This window comes from Mustela putorius, unplaced genomic scaffold (assembly GCF_011764305.1).
Source record: "Mustela putorius furo isolate JIRA1106 unplaced genomic scaffold, ASM1176430v1.1 tig00000682_pilon_pilon_pilon, whole genome shotgun sequence".
Taxonomy (NCBI): domain Eukaryota; kingdom Metazoa; phylum Chordata; class Mammalia; order Carnivora; family Mustelidae; genus Mustela; species Mustela putorius.
Window position 1 is genome coordinate 177,277 of NW_025421443.1, and position 22,929 is coordinate 200,205.

The window sequence follows — 22,929 nt, forward strand, 5'->3', positions numbered from 1 at the left end:
AGCACTTATTTTTACCCACTGAATAATCTTAAAGTAAACCAAGAATTTCCCTCTGTACAACTTATCTACAACATCCCTTTATGTACTAGAATTAGAAATTATAAAATAGAAAATGAGAACAAAGCTTATCACTTGACAAATTTACTTCATTTGTGCTACTGTGGACTTGCTCTCCCACTTTCCATAAGCCAACAATCTTGAAAGGCAAGGCCAATGGTAATAAGCAATTATGGACAGAGTTATTCTCAATTCCCAAATTGAGCTGAGCTAAGGCAGAAAATTTAGTTTCCCTTCTGAGAAGTCATGATTTCTATCAGTACCTCAGGGAGTGAAGCAAACTTTAAACTGCTTCTATTTGAGACATTTACTTGTTTAAAACTCACACAAACCTAAAATCTTGAAGCGTTCTCTTCTAATTCACATATTAAAAAGAGAGAGAGGTAGGAGAGGTTCCTTTTGATTCTCTGCAATAGCCCTGTTATATCTTATGTGCTTCATTTACAAATGTAAATTATTTGTATCTCTTTATCCATATTTTCTTGTTACAGTGTATATAACTCCAAGACAAAATGAATTCATTTGTCAGGTTATTTGCTTTGAAACAATTTATTAAACCTTAAAACAGACTTTGTAACTATTATTTCTTTTAGCAACAATTCTGCAATTTTTGACAAATGATTATATTTGCTTCACATAGTAGATTTCCTGCCAAATTTTGCCCCTTTGTTCATCCTTCAATATTATTTTGGAGATGCTTTTTTCTATGCCTCTTTGTGTCTTACTGTCTATATGTGGGGATGTTTCTGTGTGTATGTGATAAAGGCTATGGATTAAACCGTATCAGACAAATGCTTGTCACAATTTTTTCTTTTCTTCTTCTTAAGGATCATTTTTTAAAAGATTTTATTTATTTATTTGATAGACAGAGATCACAAGTAGGCAGAGAGGCACACACAGAGAGAGAGGAAGGGAAGCAGGCTCCCCACTGAGCAGAGAGCCCAATGCTGGGCTTGATCCTAGGATCCTGGGATCATCACCTGAGCCAAAGGCAGAAGCTTTAACCCACTAAGCCACCCAGATGCCCCAAAGATCATTTTATAAATCATTCAATAATTCATTGTTAAGTTTGAAGGATTCCAATGTTAAATGTTGTTCAGAAATAAAGCAAAGTTAATGGCTATTTGTTCTTTTATTTATACTTGGAAATCTTCATACTAGAATACCAAGGTAGAGTGATTAATAATAGAATGTCATTGAAGATTATGAACTCCTTTACCACAGAACCTATATGAATTTTGAACAGTTCTACATGAACATTTCAGAAAAACATTCTGAAGGTAAATTGTAGAAAATATTCCATTCCTGAAATGAAACACAATAACTAAATATTTGTTTTCTAACAACACAGCTATATTTATATTATAGATGATAAAATCAAAACAAAGATTTCTTTTAAATAAGTAACTTAAGAACACTCAAAAGAAGAATAACAGAACTCTTCCATAGAACAGACTTCCTGCTGGCTGTTATCCACTACAAATAATTTGTTTCTTTAATGAAGGATGAAGAAAGGGACCAAGGGTTTTACCTTTCATTTGTCTCAAATGGAGCTTTCTTTTTACATGCTTCACTTTCTTCCAGTAACTAATGCTATGACATTAACCCATAAGAAATAAATGTGTAATAAAAGGTAGGTATCCTCTGCAATTATTATTTTTAGGTATTTAAAGCAAGGCTAAATACTAAATTGTGTTCCCCAGGCATAAGGAGTAGAGCTGAGAAGTAAATACACATAATTTCCAAAATTTCTTTCTCAACTGAATATAAAAGCATATTGCTGTTGGTGTCGGCATGCTTAAGTTTTGCCGTACTCAAGACATGGCATTTTTCCCAGTTTTACATTCTGGTCACTTTTCACTCTTCTCTTCCATTTAATATCATTTAGCTTGATATACGTATTTGTCAGATGTATTTAATCTGTACATTTAACTACTGGATTTCTTCTAGCAGGAAGCAAAGACAAGTAATGACTTTTACCTTACTGTGTTGGAGATTTAAATATTTTTATTTTACCATGAAATAAATTGGCCACTAGGATTATCAAGTACTGAAATTCATGGATTTTTCATGTGAGTTTGTTTTATTCATCTTTCCCAATATTTCTTTTACAGATGTTATTAATCCTGATTTATCCCCTCTGGATACATAATAAGGCCAGGTAAAGTTTTAAACTTTTAAAATCCTCCTTAAGTATGCATAAGCAACCATGCTTACTAATTCTTTTTTCAGTTAAATTCAAAAAGCATACACAGCAGCACACATAACGTGTGGTGCTCCCTAACATCCTTAGCCCCAAATTTCTCAAGTCTCTATTTTTTTTTTTAATTCCAATACATCTGAAGCATATAATATGCATCCATGAGAAACAGTAGTGGTACATTTCAACAGGACAGCCAACATCAACTTCAAAGAGAACAATAGTAGTCTATTGACTTTCCTAAAGAGCAATAGTAGTCTGAGTTTGATGGTGGCAGTGAAAAGATTTTTATTTTTATTTTCATAAAGTCTCCTTAACAGTCTTTGAAAATCTCTGCCCAATGTTGTTCCAATGAATTAATTGATTCCTAAATATCTTACCTGGTATCGAAAAGCCTACAATAGTTACTTGACTTATCTCTGGTGCCTGTTAGTTTGTACTTTTAAAATTTTCATATATGAAATGTTCTTTGACTAACTTTGCCAAAGCATTTTAGTTGAAATCAAGAAAAAAGATAATGTGAAAGAGATAAAATTAAAATAACAGAAAAGGCATATGAATCAAGAATAACTCAGTAATGTTAGCCATTCATACTTTTCCCTTTATAATGTATTGCCCAAGTGTTTGTAATTCCTTAGTTTTTTTATACCAATAGAATATCTTTGTGCTTTTATAAATTTCATACACGTGTGTCAACACTTACTGTGCAACTTTACCTTTGTTACTTCTGGCTTATCATGATTTAGTAGGTTATATAGCTAGCTTCTAAATGTTATGACTGTAAAGGATGATTCCATCTTTAAACATAGATGACTGGAACAAAGGTAAGCACCTGGTCAATGCTGGCCTTAAAACCTCTTTCTTGGGAAGTTTGAAAATTAGAGTTAGGATATTCCAGCTCATTTAATACAAGGGAATATTACTCAGCCATCAGAAAGGATAAATACGGGCACCTGGGTGGCTCAGTTGGTTAAGCAACTGCCTTTGGCTCCTGGAGTCCCAGGATCAAGTCCCACATCAGGCCTTCCGCTCATCAGGAAGCCGGCTTCTCCCTCTGCCCCTTGCCCCTTTCATGTTTGCTCTCTCTCTCAAATAAATAAAATCTTTAAAAAAAAAGAAAGAAAAGAAAGAAATGATAAATACTTATCATTTACATTGACAAGGATGGAACTAGAGGGTATTATGCTGAGCGAAATAAGTCAAGTATAGACAGTTATTATATGGTTTCACTCATATGTGGAATATAAGAAACAGCCCAGAAGATCATAGGATAAGGGAGGGAAAATTGAATGGGAAGTCATGAGAGAGGGAGAAAAACCTTAACAGAATCTTGACTGTTGCAAACAAACTGCTGCTGGAGGGGAGGTGGCTAGGGGGATGCAGTAACTGGGTGCTGAGCATTAAAGAGGGCAAGTGGTGTGATGAGCACTCTGTATTGATATGCAACAGATGAAATTATTAAACTCTACATCTGAAACTAATGATGTAGTATATGTTGGTTAATTAATTTAAATAAATTTTAAAAAAGAATATTCCAGCTCATTTACCTAGTTTCCTACTGAATGATGTTTAAATGTATGGCCTGTAAACATTAAGATTTTAAATCTAGGACCAGTGAAAGAGAATCCTCTTTGAATGCCAGCTAAAATATTTCTTAATAACAGCCTTGAGGAATCATACTGAAGGGTTTAGGGTGTTCCATATGTTCTATTCCTAATCTAATCTTTTAAAATAAATATCAGTATTCTATCTTACATCTATTGTGCATTTATCATCTAACAGTGTCTGTGCTTTGTCCTTTATACTGCTTATATCCATATGATTTTTATAATGTCTGTACATTGTAAAAATTTCTTATTTTGTGGATTAATAAACTAATCATTAAAGTCTAAAGATATGTAGCCAATAAGTAGCAGTACTGATGAAAATGGAATGTTATATACTTTCAAAAGAAGAGAAATTTGTAACCAGTAACAGTAAGAAGAAAAGAATACTTACTGCGCTCTTTAGAATATTTGGGAAGCTGATGTTATTTTCTTGAATAACATGAAGGTAATGGAGTGGGCAGCACTGCTTAAAACCCCGAGTTTGGTGTTTTGTTTGTTTGTTTTTGTTTTTATACACAGACTAATTATTTGATCCATTGTCTCTGACCCCAGGTCTATATTCTGGCTTATAGTAGGAAAACTCTCCTTCAATTATTTTTTAAATAGTATTTGACAATCTACCATGTAGCAGGCACAGTTGTAGATGCTGAAGATGTAATTGAGAGAAAGAAAGTGTAGCCCTGTCTCTGCAACAGTCTAGCAAAGCAAACATCATTACATTAGCAAGTCTTACATATTTTGCTAAGAGGAAAACATTGAGGAAAATGGGAAGGCATGAAGAGCACTTAATTTGAGTTCAGGTTGTCTCAGAAAACCTTTACTTTTAAAGTAGTAATTATTTTGGGACATCTGGCTGGCTCAGTCAGTTAATCATCTGCTTTCGGCTCAGATCATAATCCCAGGGTCTTGGGATCAAGTCCGACATGGGGCTCCTTGCTACATGGTGAGTCTGCTTCTCCCTCTGCCTGCAGCTCCTCCTGCTTGGCCTTACTCTTTGTCTCTTTCTCTTTCTTTCTCTCTGAAAAATAAAATCTTTAAAAAGTAAATGAAGTAGCAATTATGGAATTTCTAAGATTTAGAGATTTGATGAGACTGTTGATAAATATTATAAACAAAGGAAACATCATGTATGAAGTCCTAGAAGTGAGATATAGTCCTCTGCGTCAGTGATGACTCCCATATTTCAGGTGAAACATATCTTATCACTGCAACAACTGGAATCAATTAATTAATTACATCTCAAATATATTCCAAAAGAAGATGATGAGAATTAAGTTTCAAAAGGTGAGAAAGGCTCAGGTCATCAAAGAAATTTTAAGCACACCCATTCATTCAACAAATATTGTCTGCCTTTTACATGTCAACTATTATACATTATAGGTACAAAAGCACAAAAATTAGTTTAAAAGTGTTTGTGCTCATGCAATGTGCATTTTAGTGTGTGAAAGAAAGAAATTAAAAAAATGAAGTAGAGTCAGTCAGTTCTATTGTAACCTCTTTTGAGAGCTGTATTTGCTCTAAGGTCATATATATGAATACATATGTACATAATATATAGTATATGTACATATGTACATATTTGTATAGGTAATGCAAATATGTATATGTGTATATATAAACATACATATAAGATATATGTATATAAGTTGATAAAATACAGATATATATTTTATATATATATATATATATATATATACATACACACAAACATATATATGAGACAATGATTTGATGCTAGTGCACATTTTGTTTGCTTGTGCACAATTTCTTTCACAAGACCCACTGGGCAAAAGCAGAAAACTGCATCCGGCTGAAGCAAGCCAAACAGAAATAAACACAAATGTGCCTACACACACAGACACACACACACACTCCCCTCAACATCTACTAACTACCGTTGTTTACCACATGTAGTATAAGCCACGCTCATCCACATCTGGTTTTGCAACTCTCAATCTGGTTTCAGATGACCTCCTTCCACCGCTTCACAATGACTCATAAGCTACAGTTGTTTGAATGCTAGCCTCTGACACCTGCCTCCACAAGCAATCTCCGGATCTTTTTCAAGGGTCTGTGTCATATTCTATAATATTATAGAATGTATACATTTCTTAATTTTTTATAATATTTAAGACTATGCTATAATTTTCATTATATTTTGATTGTTTTTTAAAAGGTGTTACTGACAAAGTTTTTGCATATTGTATTCTAATCTTACTCTTTTCACATAGCCCAGTGGTTTTTATTATACAATTTTGTATAACTTTTGAAACACATGTCACATTATAGGGTAACTGATTGCTGATGTTATGTTAAATAGTGCTGAATTCTTATGAGAAAAAGTAAAACAGGAAAGAGGGATAAGGAGTTTTTGAAAATGTTCATGTTTTAGGTAAGGTGATCACAGATGGCCTCACTGATAAGAGATGTTTGAATACTAATAAATGAAACTACATATATATTGGAAGGAAAAGCATTCCAGGCTAAGGGAAGAGGCAGTGCAAAAAGAAAAGCTGTGTAACATAGACATTCTTAAAATTTAGTTCTATAATTTTTTTAAAGACTTATTTATCTGAGAGAGAGAGAAAGAGAGAGTGCAAAGGAAGGGGCAGAGGGAGAAGGAGAGAAAGAATCCTCAAGGGAACTCCCTACTGAGCAGGGAGCCCAACTTAGGGCTAGATCCCAGGACCCTGGAGATCATGACCTGAGCAAAAATCAAGAGTGAGATGCTTAACCAGCTGAGCCACCACGTGCCCCTCTGTAATTTTTTGATAGTACAGTTGATGAGAAAGGAAGTATATTATGCTACAGTAGGAGATTTCATTATTTGCCATACAAATTTTATAAAGATATGATATGATCAACCATAATAGGAAGTTCATTCAGACTCAGTGTGTGCACTGCAGAACTGCGTGGGCCATAGGTAGAGTGACTATTTCAGTATGTTCCAAATAGTTTCATTTTACTTCTACTGTACCACCATAATTATTAGTAGTGCTTTCTTTTGCCCTCCCTGGGCGGCTCAGTGGCTTAAGCCTCTGCCTTCGGCTCAGGTCATGATGCCAGGGTCCTAAGATCAAGTCCCCCATTGGGTTCTCTGCTCTGCAGGGAACCTGCTTCCCCCTCTCTCTTTGCCTTCTTCTCTGCTTACTTGTGATTTCTCTGTCAAATAAATAAATAAAATCTTTTTTAAAAAATGTCTCAAGTTTGTACAAAAATTATAAGCCTGCATTAACCATTGTAGTCTCCTATTATGAAATCACTCAAGGTCTGTTAGAATTTGCCTAATGACTAAACAGTCTTCTATATGATTAAAAAAGAAGAAGTAGAGAAGAAAGGTGCATAATCACTACCAAGTTCATGTGTTTTGGAAAAATGTCTACTCTATGTTGAACCATTCCCACCACCTAACCTTCTGCTGAAAGCTGGACTTTATTTGACAGCTTCAAGGAACAAGAGGAATATTTAAAGTACTATGTGTGGGGATGAATTAGAAATGGTTGAGCTTACAACAAAGCTATCCAGAAATTGAGTTGTGCTTTTATCTTTTATCTAACATTCCTCCCTTGAATTTATTATCACAAAGAGAACAGATGAGGTGATAAATGTATGAACATTTTACTTGTGCCAGTTCACAAAAATGGAAGAAAAAGCTAGAGTCCCTGTTAATCTGTGTCCATGGTAATCACAAACACAAAAACATAGGACCACGGGATTTCCTTTGTATGTACCACTCATACATACAAAGTGATGGAAGTTCATTTACTGCCATCTTCTCAAAACACTCCCCAATTCTACTGCAATCTACCTCCCAAAGTAGAGTCCACAACCACTTGTCACTCTGTTTGAAACGATATTTACTTTCTCATATATGAGTTGCATGAGGAAGTGCTCCTTTAATTGGGATGACAGGATGGGATGCTACGCAGTTCGTTCTTAGCTGACACATACTCCCAACATGATTAGACGTCTGTATCCTTGGGAGGATTTACCTGTGTAACTGAAGGGGTGTAGTTCATTTACAGCTTGCAAATTCTTATCTTTCTTGTGTTCCATTATGTCTTTGAGTGACTCCTTGATTACTTTTTGTCTGTACCAATGAAGACATTGACAAATATGTCTGATCATATTTCATTTTTTCTTTTTGGCTTTTTTTTTTTTCTTTTCAGCGCAACAGTGCTCCATGCAATCCGTGCCCTCTCTAATACCCACCACCTGGTTGATAATATTTCTTTATGAAACCTTTACTGCAAATCCTAAAATCTACTCTAGAGCAGCGTAGTTCTTTCTAATTAATTGTACTATCAAAATAAAAATACAGAAAAAAAGAACCCTAGATTTTATATTAGGAAATATTCTTATTCAATCCCAGTAAGCTCATTTCCTTTATGACTTTTGGTAACTGTATTGAAAAATAAAAAAAATACACTGTGTTATTCATATGTCATAAGAAATTGTTGTTAAAACCAAATCTTCTAAAATAGCATCAATTTGGTGAAAAAAAAGGGATCTCATTAAAATGATGAAAGTAAAACAATTGTAATCTGTATAAAAATCTTTATCCTGACACTAGTGCTTAACATACATACACTGAGGAAATTTTATGTATATTTGTATAATTTTTATGATTATATATAAAGACTTGTTTGAATGAGTTTGATTTCCTAAATAATAGAGTATACTCAGTAAAGTTTATCTTTAAGAAGCTTCATCTAAGACCAAACGTTTGAAAGCTTATTAATAACCTGGTAAGGCCAGGATTGCATGCTTTAGGATGTTCATTTTATCTTCCAGAATCCTCTCTTTATTAGTTCAGCAATTATCAAATAACATGCATTTACATACTTTTTTCAAAACTTTTTCTATATACATTTGAATGGGTATTATTAGTTTACTTAATGTTTTTCTTAAAACCAATCTTAAATCAAACCACATTTCTTTCTAATCTGTCCTGAATATTAGGGCCAAGTTAATGATATCTTCTTCAATATTTTTCCATGTACAAATAATACTAACATGTAACTATTAAAATAATACATAATTATTAAAATAAAAAGATGTAAAAACAACCAATTCGGCCAAATTAATCTGTGAAACAAATAAAGGCTTAACTTTTTTAAAAATTTAAAGGTATTCATCCATGTACTAGATCAAATCACTTCATGTATCATGGAAAAAATATATGCATTTTAAGAAATGTAAGGGGCATTCATGAATTCTTTTGGTTTCAGTACACATGATATTAGAATGATAGATCAGCACTTATATGTAGTTAGCCTCTTATGAAATCATCAAATGTTTCCTTTTAACTGGAACACATTTAATAATTTAGTTAATTCTGGAAAATACCCAAGGATATAAGATCACATCGTTATGGGACTCTGAAACCAAAGAAGCACGTCCAATAAAGATGTATTCCACATTAGGAAGGCAAACAACATTAATGAGGCAGACAGAATGCAAAAGAGACAACCTCATAAAATCTAGATATCATTTCAGATCTAACACAGTTTGTTCAGGCTCTGTATTTGACATCCAAGGACATGGAGTGTAGAATGTACACAATAAGTTGGCATTTAACAAGTGTGACTTTCTATTAGAAGCACAGTTGTACAAACACATAGAAAGAGGGAGAATAAGTACATTAATTATGCATGTATAATTGAGTAACTAAACAATATCATCCCATAGTCTCCAAAACTAGATATTTCTGGGGACTATAGTATATGAAGTAATATTCATATTGGTTTGAGAAGATGGAAGTCCTTTGAAGGCTTCTAAAGGTGTTTTTTTAAAGGTCATTTGCCAAATTTAATACATCAATAACCAATTTCAAAAATTCTAATGAAAACAATAATGATTTTCTAAGAGCTCTATTATGAATTTATGTTAGTCGAAATAAAATTCAATTGAAAATCCTCAAAAGAAAATAATCTTTAAAATTACCAATAATCAATATACATCTCCAAGAGAGACCAAATCTTACAATTTTTCAAAAGGTCACCCAGGAGGAGGAGTCAAGATGGCAGAGAAGTAGCAGGCTGAGACTACTTCAGCTAGCCGGAGATCAGCTAGATAGCTTATCTAAAGATTGCAAACACCTGAAAATCCATTGGCAGATCGAAGAGAAGAACAGCACTTCTAGAAACAGAAAAACAACCACTTTCTGAAAGGTAGGACTGGCGGAGATGTGAATCCAAAGCGATGGGAAGATAGACCCCAGGGGGAGGGGCCGGATCCCGGCAAGTGGCGGAGCAATGGCGCAAAAAATCAGGACTTTTAAGTCTGTTCCGCTGAGGGACATCGCTCCAGACTAAACCGGGGCGAAGCCCACGTGGGGTCAGCGTGGCCTCAGGTCTCGCAAGGTCACAGAAGGATCGGGGGTGTCTGAGTGTCGCAGAGCTTGCGGGTATTGGAACGGGAAAGCCGGCTACAGAGACAGAGCCGACAGTAAGCTCGCAGCTCGGGGTTACCTTGAACCAGTCGCAGGCTCGGTGAGCTCGGAGCGCAGCCGGTCAGGCAGACGGGAATAATTGGGCGCTGTTCTCTGAGGGCGCACTGAGGAGTGGGGCCCCGGGCTCTCAGCACCTCTAGGCCAGAGACCAGGAGGCCACCAATTGTATTCCCGTCCTCCGGAACTCTACAGAAAGTGCTCAGGGAACAAAAGCTCCTGAAAGCAAAGCCGAGCGGATTACTCAGCCCGGCTCCTGGTAAGGGCGGTGCAATTCCGCCTGGGGCAAAGACACTTGAGAATCACTACACCAGGCGCCACTCCTAGAAGATCAACAAGAAATCCAGCCAAGACCAAGTTCACCTACGAAGAAGTGCGGTTTCAATACCAAGGAGAGCAGCAGAATTCCAGAAGAGGAGAAAGCAAAGCAAGGAACTCATGGCTTTCTCCCTGTGATTTTTTTTCTTTTTATTTTTTTTTTCCCTGTGATTCTTTTTTTTTAGTCTTGCAGTTAATTTAATTTTTTCTTTTTCATTTTTTTCTCTTCTTCTGCTAAAATTTTTTTTAACTTTTACCTTTTTCTTTTTTAACGTTTTTTAACTAGTTTATCTAATATATATATTTTTTCCTTTTTATATTGTTCTTTATTCGTTTTCCCTTTTTAAATTCTTTTCTTTTTTTTCTTTTTTCTTGTTTTTTCTTTCTTCCATTTTGAACCTTTTTTTACCCCTTCCTCCCCCCTCACGATTTGGGATCTTTTCTGATTTGGTTAAAGCATATTTTCCTGGGGTTGTTGCCACCCTTTTAGTATTTTGCCTGCTCCTTCATATACTCTTATTTGGACAAAATGACAAGACGGAAAAATTCACCACAAAAAAAAGAACAAGAGGCAGTACCGAAGGCTAGGGGCCTAATCAATACAGACATTGGTAATATGTCAGATCTAGAGTTCAGAATTACAATTCTCAAGGTTCTAGCCGGGCTCAAAAAAGGCATGGAAGATATTAGAGAAACACTCTTGAGAGATATAAAAGCCCTTTCTGGAGAAATAAAAAAACTAAAATCTAATCAAGTTGAAATCAAAAAAGCAATTAATGAGGTGCAATCAAAAATGGAGGCTCTCACTGCTAGGATAAATGAGGCAGAAGAAAGAATTAGTGATATAGAAGACCAAATGACAGAGAATAAAGAAGCTGAGCAAAAGAGGGACAAACAGCTACTGGACCACGAGTGGAGAATTCGAGAGATAAGTGACACCATAAGACGAAACAACATTTGAATAATTGGGATTCCAGAAGAAGAAGAAAGAGAGAGGGGAGCAGAAGGTATATTGGAGGGAATTATTGGGGAGAATTTCCCCAATATGGCAAAGGGAATGAGCATCAAAATTCAGGAGCTTCAGAGAAGACCCCTCAAAATCAATAAGAATTGGCCGACACCCCGTCACCTTATAGTAAAATTTACAAGTCTTAGTGACAAAGAGAAAATCCTGAAAGCAGCCCGGGAAAAGAGGTCTGTAACATACAATGGTAAAAATATTAGATTGGCAGCTGACTTATCCACAGAGACCTGGCAGGCCAGAAAGAGCTGGCATGATATTTTCAGAGCACTAAACGAGAAAAACATGCAGCCAAGAATACTATATCCAGCTAGGCTATCATTGAAAATAGAAGGAGAGATTAAAAGCTTCCAGGACAAACAAAAACTGAAAGAATTTGCAAACACCAAAACAACTCTACAGGAAATATTGAAAGGGGTCCTCTAAGCAAAGAGAGAGCCTACAAGTCGTAGATCAGAAAGGAACAGAGACCATATACAGTAACAGTAAACTTACAGGCAATGCAATGGCACTAAATTCATATCTCTCAATAGTTACCCTGAATGTTAATGGGCTAAATGCCCCAATCAAAACACAAAGGGTACCAAAATGGATAAAAAAACAAAGCCCATCTATATGTTGCCTCCAAGAAACTCATTTTAAGCCCGAAGACACCTCCAGATTTAAAGTGAGGGGGTGGAAAAGAATTTACCATGCTAATGGACATCCGAAGAAAGCAGGAGTGGCAATCCTTATATCAGATCAATTAGATTTTGAGCCAAAGACTATAATAAGAGATTAGGAAGGACACTATATCATATTGAAAGGGTCTGTCCAACAAGAAGATCTAACAATTTTAAATATCTATGCCCCCAACGTGGGAGCAGCCAACTATATAAACCAATTAATAACAAAATCAAAGAAACACATCAACAATAATACAATAATAGTAGGGGACTTTAACACTCCCCTCACGGAAATGGACAGATCATCCAAGCAAAAGATCAGCAAGGAAATAAATGCCTTAAATGACACACTGGACCAGATGGACATCACAGATATATTCAGAACATTTCATCCCAAAGCAACAGAATACACATTCTTCTCTAGTGCACATGGAACATTCTCCAGAATAGATCACATCCTCGGTCCTAAATCAGGACTCAACCGGTATCAAAAGATTGGGATCATTCCCTGCATATTTTAAGACCACAATGCTCTAAAGCTAGAACTCAACCAAAAAAGGAAGTTTGGAAAGAACCCAAATACATGGGGACTAAACAGCAACCTTCTAAAGAATGAATGGGTCAACCGGGAAATTAAAGAAGAATTGAAAAAAATCATGGAAACAAATGATGATAAAAATACAACAGTTCAAAATCTGTGGGACACAACAAAGGCAGTCCTGAGAGGAAAATATATAGCGGTTCAAGCCTTTCTCAAGAAACAAGAAAGGTCTCAGGTACACAACATAACCCTACACCTAAAGGAGCTGGAGAAAGAACAAGAAAGAAACCCTAAGCCCAGCAGGAGAAGAGAAATCATAAAGATCAGAGCTGCTATAAACATTCAGGTGGGAGGAGGAGTCAAGATGGCGGAGAAGTAGCAGGCTGAGACTACTTCAGCTAGCCGTAGATCAGCTAGATAGCTTATCTAAAGATTGCAAACACCTGAAAATCCATCGGCAGATCGAAGAGAAGAAGAACATCACTTCTGGAAACAGAAAAACAACCACTTTCTGAAAGGTAGGACTGGCGGAGAAGTGAATCCAAAGCGATGGGAAGATAGACCCCGGAGGGAGGGGCCGGCCCCCGGCAAGCGGCGGAGCAACGGCGCACAAAATCAGGACTTTTAAAAGTCTGTTCCGCTGAGGGACATTGCTCCAGAGGCTAAACCAGGGCGAAGCCCACGCGGGGTCAGGATGGCCTCAGGTCCCGCAGGGTGACAGAAGGATTGGGGGTATCTCAGTGTCGCAGAGCTTGCGAGTATTGGAACGGGAAAGCCGGCTACAGAGACAGAGCTGACAGTAAGCTCACCAGTGTTACCTTGAACCGGTCGCAGGCTCGGGGAGCTCGGCCCGCGGCCGGAGGTCAGGCAAACGGGAGTAACTGGGCGCTGTTCTCTGAGGGCGCACTGAGGAGTGGGGCCTCGGGCTCTCGGCATCTCCGGGCCGGAGACCAGGAGGCCACCATTTGTATTCCCGTCCTCCGGAACTCTACAGAAAGCGCTCAGGGAACAAAAGCTCCTGAAAGCAAACCCTAGCGGATTACTCAGCCAGGCCCCTGATAAGGGCAGTGCAATTCCGCCTGGGGCAAAGACACTTGAGCATCACTACAGCAGGCCCCTACCCCAGAAGATCAACAAGAAAGAAATCCAGCCGAGACCAAGTTCTCCTACCAAGGAGTGCGGTTTCAATACCAAGGAGAGCAGCAGAATTCCAGAGGAGGAGAAAGCAAAGCACGGAACACATGGCTTTTTCCCTGTGATTTTTTTTAGTCTTGCAGTTAATTTAAATTTTTTCTTTATCATTTTTGGGTTTTTTTGCGCCTTCTGGTTAAATTTTTTTTAACTATTACCTTTTTCTTTTTTAACGTTTTTTAACTAGTTTATCTAATATATATAATTTTATTTTTTATATTTTTCTTTTTTGTTTTCTTTTCTTTTAATTCATTTCTTTTCTTTTTTATTCTTTTTTCTTGTTTTTTCTTTCTTCCTTTTTGAACCTTTTTTTATCCCCTTTCTCCCTCCTCACGATTTGGGAACTCTTCTAATTTGGTTAAAGCATATTTTCCTGTGGTTGTTGCCACCCTTTTAGTATTTTACTTGCTCCTTCACATACTCTTATTTGGACAAAATGACAAGACAGAAAAATTCAATACAAAAAAAAAAAGAACAAGAGGCAGTACGGAAGGCTAGGGACCTAATCAATACAGACATTGGTAATATGTCAGATCTAGAGTTCAGAATGACAATTCTCAAGGTTCTAGCCGGGCTCGAAAAAGGCATGGAAGATATTAGAGAAACCCTCTCGAGAGATATAAAAGCCCTTTCTGGAGAAATAAAAGAACTAAAATCTAACCAAGTTGAAATCAGAAAAGCTATTAATGAGGTGCAATAAAAAATGGAGGCTCTCACTGCTAGGATAAATGAGGCAGAAGAAAGAATTAGTGATATAGAAGACCAAATGACAGAGAATAAAGAAGCTGAGCAAAAGAGGGATAAACAGCTACTGGACCACGAGGGGAGAATTCAGAGATAAGTGACACCATAAGACGAAACAACATTAGAATAATTGGGATTCCAGAAGAAGAAGAAAGAGAGAGGGGAGCAGAAGGTATATTGGAGAGAATTATTGGGGAGAATTTCCCCAATATGGCAAAGGGAACGAGCACAATATTCAGGAGCTTCAGAGAACGCCATTCAAAATCAATAAGAATAGGCCCACACCCTGTCACCTAATAGTAAAATTTTCAAGTCTCAGTGACAGAGAGAAAATCCTGAAAGCAGCCCGGGAAAAGAAGTCTGTAACATACAATGGTAAAAATATTAGATTGGCAGCTGACTTATCCACAGAGACCTGGCAGGCCAGAAAGAGCTGGCATGACATTTTCAGAGCTCTAAACGAGAAAAACCTGCATCCAAGAATAATATATCCAGCTAGGCTATCATTGAAAATAGAAGGAGAGATTAAAAGCTTCCAGGAAAAACAAAAACTGAAAGAATTTGCAAACACCAAACCAGCTCTACAGGAAATATTGAAAGGGGTTCTTTAAGCAAATAGAGAGCCTACAAGTGGTAGATCAGAAAGGAACAGAGACCATATACAGTAACAGTAAACTTACAGGCAATGCAATGGCACTAATTTCATATCTCTCAATAGTTACCCTGAATGTTAATGGGCTAAATGCCCCTGTCAAAAGACACAGGGTATCAGAATGGATAAAAAAACAAAACCCATCTATATGTTGCCTCCAAGAAACTCAATTTAAGCCCGAAGACACCTCCAGATTTAAATTGAGGGGGTGGAAAAGAATTTACCATGCTAATGGACATCCGAAGAAAGCAGGAGTGGCAATCCTTATATCAGATCAATTAGATTTTAAGCCAAAGACTATAATAAGAGATTAGGAAGGACACTATATCATACTCAAAGGGTCTGTCCAATAAGAAGATTTAACAATTTTAAATATCTATGCCCCAAACGTAGGAGCAGCCAACTATATAAACCAATTAATAACAAAATCAAAGAAACACATCAACAATAATACAATAATAGTAGGGGACTTTAACACTCCCCTCACGGAAATGGACAGATCATCCAAGCAAAAGATCAGCAAGGAAATAAATGCCTTAAATGACACACTAGACCAGATGGACATCACAGATATATTCAGAACATTTCATCCCAAAGCAACAGAATACACATTCTTCTCTAGTGCACATGGAACATTCTCCAGAATAGATCACATCCTCGGTCCTAAATCAGGACTCAACCGGTATCAAAAGATTGGGATCATTCCCTGCATGCTTTCAGACCACAATGCTCTAAAGCTAGAACTCAAACACAAAAGGAAGTTTGAAAAGAACCCAAATACATGAACCTCCTGAAAATTGATGCTCGTTCCCTTTGCCATATTGGGGAAATTCTCCCCAATAATTCTCTCCAATATACCTTCTGCTCCCCTCTCTCTTTCTTCTTCTTCTGGAATCCCAATTATTCTAATGTTGTTTCGTCTTATGGTGTCACTTATCTCTGAATTCTCCCCTCGTGGTCCAGTAGCTGTTTATCCCTCTTTTGCTCAGCTTCTTTATTCTCTGTCATTTGGTCTTCTATATCACTAATTCTTTCTTCTGCCTCATTTATCCTAGCAGTGAGAGCCTCCATTTTTTATTGCACCTCATTAATAGCTTTTCTGATTTCAACTTGGTTAGATTTTAGTTCTTTTATTTCTCCAGAAAGGGCTTTTATATCTCTCGAGAGGGTTTCTCTAATATCTTCCATGCCTTTTTCAAGCCCGGCTAGAACCTTGAGAATTGTCATTCTGAACTCTAGATCTGACATATTACCAATGTCTGTATTGATTAGGTCCCTAGCCTTCCGTACTGCCTCTTGTTCTTTTTTTTTTTTGTATTGAATTTTTCTGTCTTGTCATTTTGTCCAAATAAGAGTATGTGAAGGAGCAAGTAAAATACTAAAAGGGTGGCAACAACCACAGGAAAATATGCTTTAACCAAATTAGAAGAGTTCCCAAATCGTGAGGAGGGAGAAAGGGGATAAAAAAAGGTTCAAAAAGGAAGAAAGAAAAAACAAGAAAAAAGAATAAAAAAGAAAAGAAATGAATTAAAAGAAAAGAAAACAAAAAAGAAAAATATAAAAAATAAAATTATATATATTAGATAAACTAGTTAAAAAACGTTAAAAAAGAAAAAGGTAATAGTTAAAAAAAATTTAACCAGAAGGCGCAAAAAAACCCAAAAATGATAAAGAAAAAATTTAAATTAACTGCAAGACTAAAAAAAATCACAGGGAAAAAGCCATGTGTTCCGTGCTTTGCTTTCTCCTCCTCTGGAATTCTGCTGCTCTCCTTGGTATTGAAACCGCACTCCTTGGTAGGAGAACTTGGTCTCGGCTGGATTTCTTGTTGATCTTCTGGGGTAGGGGCCTGCTGTAGTGATGCTCAAGTGTCTTTGCCCCAGGCGGAATTGCACTGCCCTTATCAGGGGCCTGGCTGAGTAATCCGCTAGGGTTTGCTTTCAGGAGCTTTTGTTCCCTGAGCGCTTTCTGTAGAGTTCCGGAGGACGGGAATACAAATGGTGGCCTCCTGGTCTCCGGCCCGGAGATGCCGAGAGCCCGAGGCCCCACTCCTCAGTGCGCCCTCAGAGAACAGCGCCCAGTTACTCCCGTTTGCCTGACCTCCGGCCGCGGGCCGAGCTCCCCGAGCCTGCGACCGGTTCAAGGTAACACTGGTGAGCTTACTGTCAGCTCTGTCTCTGTAGCCGGCTTTCCCGTTCCAATACTCGCAAGCTCTGCGACACTGAGATACCCCCAATCCTTCTGTCACCCTGCGGGACCTGAGGCCATCCTGACCCCGCGTGGGCTTCGCCCTGGTTTAGCCTCTGGAGCAATGTCCCTCAGCGGAACAGACTTTTAAAAGTCCTGATTTTGTGCGCCGTTGCTCCGCCGCTTGCCGGGGGCCGGCCCCTCCCTCCGGGGTCTATCTTCCCATCGCTTTGGATTCACTTCTCCGCCAGTCCTACCTTTCAGAAAGTGGTTGTTTTTCTGTTTCCAGAAGTGATGTTCTTCTTCTCTTCGATCTGCCGATGGATTTTCAGGTGTTTGCAATCTTTAGATAAGCTATCTAGCTGATCTACGGCTAGCTGAAGTAGTCTCAGCCTGCTACTTCTCCGCCATCTTGACTCCTCCTCCCACCCGAATGTTTATAGCAGCAATGTCCACAATAGCCAAACTATGGAAAGAACCTAGACGTCCATCAACAGGTGAATGGATCAAGAAGATGTGGTATATATACACAATGGAATACTATGCAGCCATCAAAAGAAATGAAATCTTGCCATTTGCGACAACATGGATGGAACTAGAACGTATCATGCTTAGCGAAATAAGTCAAGCAGAGAAAGACAACTGTCATATGATCTCCCTGATATGAGGAAGTGGTGATGCAACATGGGGGCTTAAGTGGGTAGGCAAAGAATCAATGAAACAAGATGGGATTGGGAGGGAGACAAACCATAAGTGACCCTTAATCTCACAAAACAAACTGAGGGTTGCTGAGGGGAGGGGTTTTGGGAGAAGGGGGTGGGATTGTGGACATTGGGGAGTGTATGTGCTTTGGAGAGTGCTGTGAAGTGTGTAAACCTGGTGATTCACAGACCTGTACCCCTGGGGATAAAAACATATGTTTATAAAAAATAAAAATGAAAAAACAAAACAAAACAGACAAAACAAAAATCCAACTCTTGAATTCAGCTAAGGGCACGACCTCAGGGTTGAGATTCCCTCTCTCCCTCTCCCCCCAGTCTCTCTCTTCTTCTCAAATAAATAAATCTTAAGAAAGATTTATTTTTAAACAAATTTTAGGTTTATAACAAATTTGAGAGCAAGATATAATGACATCCCATATATGCCCTGATCCCACAAGAAGAATCTCCCCCATTATCAACATCACTTATTTGAAGAGTACATTTTTACCAAGGATGGACCTATATTGACACATCATAATCATTCAAAGTTCATAGTTTATATTACAGTTCATTCTTGGTGTTGTACATTCTATAAGCTTGGATAAGCATATGCTGAGCATACATCCATCATTATTAACTAACACAGAGAATTTTTACTGCCCTAGAAATCCTCTGTGTTCTGACTATTCATACCCACCTACCCACCTCTGCAAGAAGGCAACCACTGATCTTTTTCTCTGCATGGTTTTGCCTTTCCAGAACATAACATAGTTAGAATCATATGGTATGCAGCCTTTTCACATTGGCTTCTTTCATTTATTAATATGCATTTAAGATTCCTCCATATCTTTTTATAGATTTATAATTAGTTTTATTTTAGCTCTGAATAATATTCCATTGTCTGGAGGGAGTATAGTTTATTTACATCCATTCATGCATTTTTTAAAAATTGGGATGCCTGCCTGGCTAAATGGAAGAGCCTGCAACTCTTGATCAGGGTTTTGAGTTCAAGCCCCATGCTGGGTGTACAGATTACATACATACATACATACACTTAAAAAAAATTGTGATATATCCATTCATATATTGAACAGCATCTTATTTGCTCCCAGATTTTGGCATTTATAAATAAAGGTGCTAAACACAGCTGTGCTCAGGTTTGTATGAATGTAGGTTTTTTAGTCCTTTGATTGTATAGAATGACTATATTTAGTTTTGTAATACAAATATAGACCACTTTACTTCTTCCTTTCCAATTTGGATGTTTTCTTTTTTCTTTTCTTTTTTTTTTTTTTTTTTTTCTTGTCTTGTTATGGACCTTTCTGGAAAGGGGTTCTGGTTATTATGACAAACACCAGAGGTGAAGTGGTCAAACTTACCTTTTTCTTCTAATCTTGGAGGAAAAGCTTTCACTATTTACCCCTGAGTATGATCTTAACGGCCAGATTGTCATATATGATCTTTAAGCTGTGTTCTTTCCATATCCAATTTGTTGATAGTTTTTATCATGAAAAGATATTGCATTTTCTTAAATGATTTTTCTGCATTAAGATAATCTTGTGATTTTTCTCTTTTATCTAACTAATGTGGCATATCACATTTATTTATTATATATGTTGACCTACCCTTTCCCAGGTATAAATCCAACATGATCATGGTGTATGATTCTGTATAATGTGCTGTTGAATTTTGTGTGCTTGTATATTGTTGAGAATTTTTGCCTTGAAACTCATCAAGGATATCTCGGCCTATAGTTTCCTCTTTTATAGTGTTCTTATCTGGCTTTGTTATCAGGGTAATGCTGGTGTTGTAAAATGAATTTGGGAGTATTTCCTTTTCCTCAGTACTTTGGAAGAGTTTGAAAAAGGTTGACATTATTCTTATTTAAGTATTTCAGACAATTCATCAGTAAACCCCCCTGGTCCTACACTTCTCTTTTTTGAAAGATTTTTGATTACTGATTCAGTTTGTTTACTCATTAAGATTTTTTTTTTTTGTCTTCATGACTCAGCCTTAGTGGGTTGTAGACTTTTAGAAATTTATCAATGTCTTTTAGCTTACCCAATTTATGGGTGTCTAACTGTTCATAATAGTCTTATGATCTCTGTCTTTCTAGGGGATCAGCTTTAAAGTCTCCTCTATCATTTCTGATTTTATTTGAGTCTTCTCTCTTATTTTCTTAGTCTAGCTAATAGTTTGTCTAGTTTATTTATCTTTCCCAAAAAATAATCATTGGTTTTCTTGATCTTCTTTCTTCCTTTTGTTGTTTGTATTTCATTTATTTCTTCTCTGCTCTTATTTCTTCCCTTCTCTAACTTTTGAGCTTAATTTGTTCTTCTTGTTCTAATTACTTGATGTATAAATTTATGTTGTTTAAGTTCTTTCTTTTATCTTAATGTAAACATTTATCACTATATATGGTTCTAGTAGAACTATTTTTCTATCTCTATATATAGTTCTAACCATATATATGGTTCTATTTGAACTAGTTTTACTGCATCTCCGATTTTTAATATGGTGTTACCATTTTCATTTGTTTCAACATATTTTTCTCTTTTGATTTCTTCTTTGACCCATTCAACCAAAATTGGACAGAAGAACGGAATACACATCTTTTCAAAGAAGGTATAAAATGGCCAATGGGTACATCAAAAAAATCCTCAACATCACAGGCTCATGTATGGAAGTGTTGAATCTCTATATTGCATACCTAAGACTAATACTGTATGTTAACTAACTGGAATTTAAATAAAAACTTTTTTTTACAGATTTTATTTATTTATTTGAGAGAGACAGGGAGAACAAGAGAGATAAAGGCAGAGGGAAAGAGAGAAAACATAACTGGAGAGAGAGAGAGAAAGAAAGAGAGAAGCAGACTCCCTGCTGAGCAGGGAGCCCATAAGGGGCTGAACCTGAGATCATGAACTGAGCTGAAGGCAGACACTTAACTGCCTGAGCCACCCAGGAGTATCTAAATAAAAACTTTTAAAAAAAGATGCTCTACATCACTAGTCATTGGAAAATATAAATCAAAACCACAATGAAATAACCACCTCACATCAGTTAGAATGGCTAGCATCAAAAAGACAAGGGAACAAGTTTTAGTAAGAATTTGAAGAGTAGGGAACCTTTGTGCACTGTTGATGGGAATGTAAATTTGTATGGCCTAATGGAAAACAATTACATTCCTTAGTGTTTTCCAAAGGAATTGAAAACTATGTCCATATAAAATCTGCACATGGAAATTTATAGCAGATCTTTTCATAACTGGCAAGACTTGGAAGCAATCAGAATGCCCTTTCATAGAGAAATGGATAAATAAACTGTGGTACATCCAAACAATATAGTGTAAGAGGAAGTGAGCTATCAAAGAATGAAAAACATGGAAGAAACTTAACTTTGTGTTACTAAATAATGGAAGCCAAACTGAAAAAGCTATAAACTGTATAAGTGCAACTATATGATGATCTGGGAAAAGTAAAACAATGGAGACAGTAAAAAGATAAATGTTGCCTTGGAGGGAAAGAAGGAATGGATGAAGGAGTGGGGTTCAGAGATTTTTAGGGCATTGAAAATAATCTGTATGATAAAATAATGGTGAATCCATACTATTACAATTTTTTCAAATGTATAGAATGCACAACACCAAGAGTAAACACTAATGTAAACTAGGACTTTAGATGATAAAGGTGTGTCAGTGTAAGCTCATCTATTATAACAAATATACCATTTAGGGAAAGATGTTAATAATAAGAAAGACTTTACATGATTGTGGACAAGAAGTAGAAGGGAAATATCTGTACTGTTTCATATTGTAATACACCTAAAACTGATCTAAAAAAAACAAAGTTTATTTAAAAAAAGAAAAGAGAGGTGACTTTGTTTAGTACCAAAATCTTTGAACGTCAGCATATGTTAATTTGCCTTCTTGCAACATTGTTTATACTTTCAGGTTGTGCAAATCCCTTCTGAATAGGACACAGAGGAACCCAGAAAAGCCAGCTGTACTATAAGCTATTGAGACAGGCAGCTGTAAATGTTTGTATTTGGCAGAAGGAATTAAATAAAATGTGGAAATTAATTATTTTGACACTGAAACTAATAAGAGATAATGTTGGGGCACCAGTGTGGCTCATTCGGTTAAGCATCTGCCTTCAGCTCGGGTCATGATCCCAGGGTCCTGGAATCCAGCTCCACGTGGGCTCCCTGCTCAGTGGGGAGCCTGCTCCTCCCACTCAAGAGACTTAACTTTGTAACAACCCAGGATATGGGTAAAAGGAGTTTGTGTTTATTAAATATCATTATTTTATAAAAAGGTTGACTTCCGAATTGTTAAAAATAAAATATTGAAATAAGACATCAAAACACAAAATATGGATCATGTGTAAAGGAACTATCATAAAAAGCTAAGTGGTTAATCTCTGGCCCAGTTTAACTTTACATTCATTGTTTTTTCCATAATATGATCCGTATACTTCCTCAAAGTGTTTGGGTGGAAATTGGTCTCATAACAGTGCTTACCTATATGCAATACACATTAGATTTACTTACTTGAATAAATTATAGACAGGTAGTTTGACTTTTATTATATACA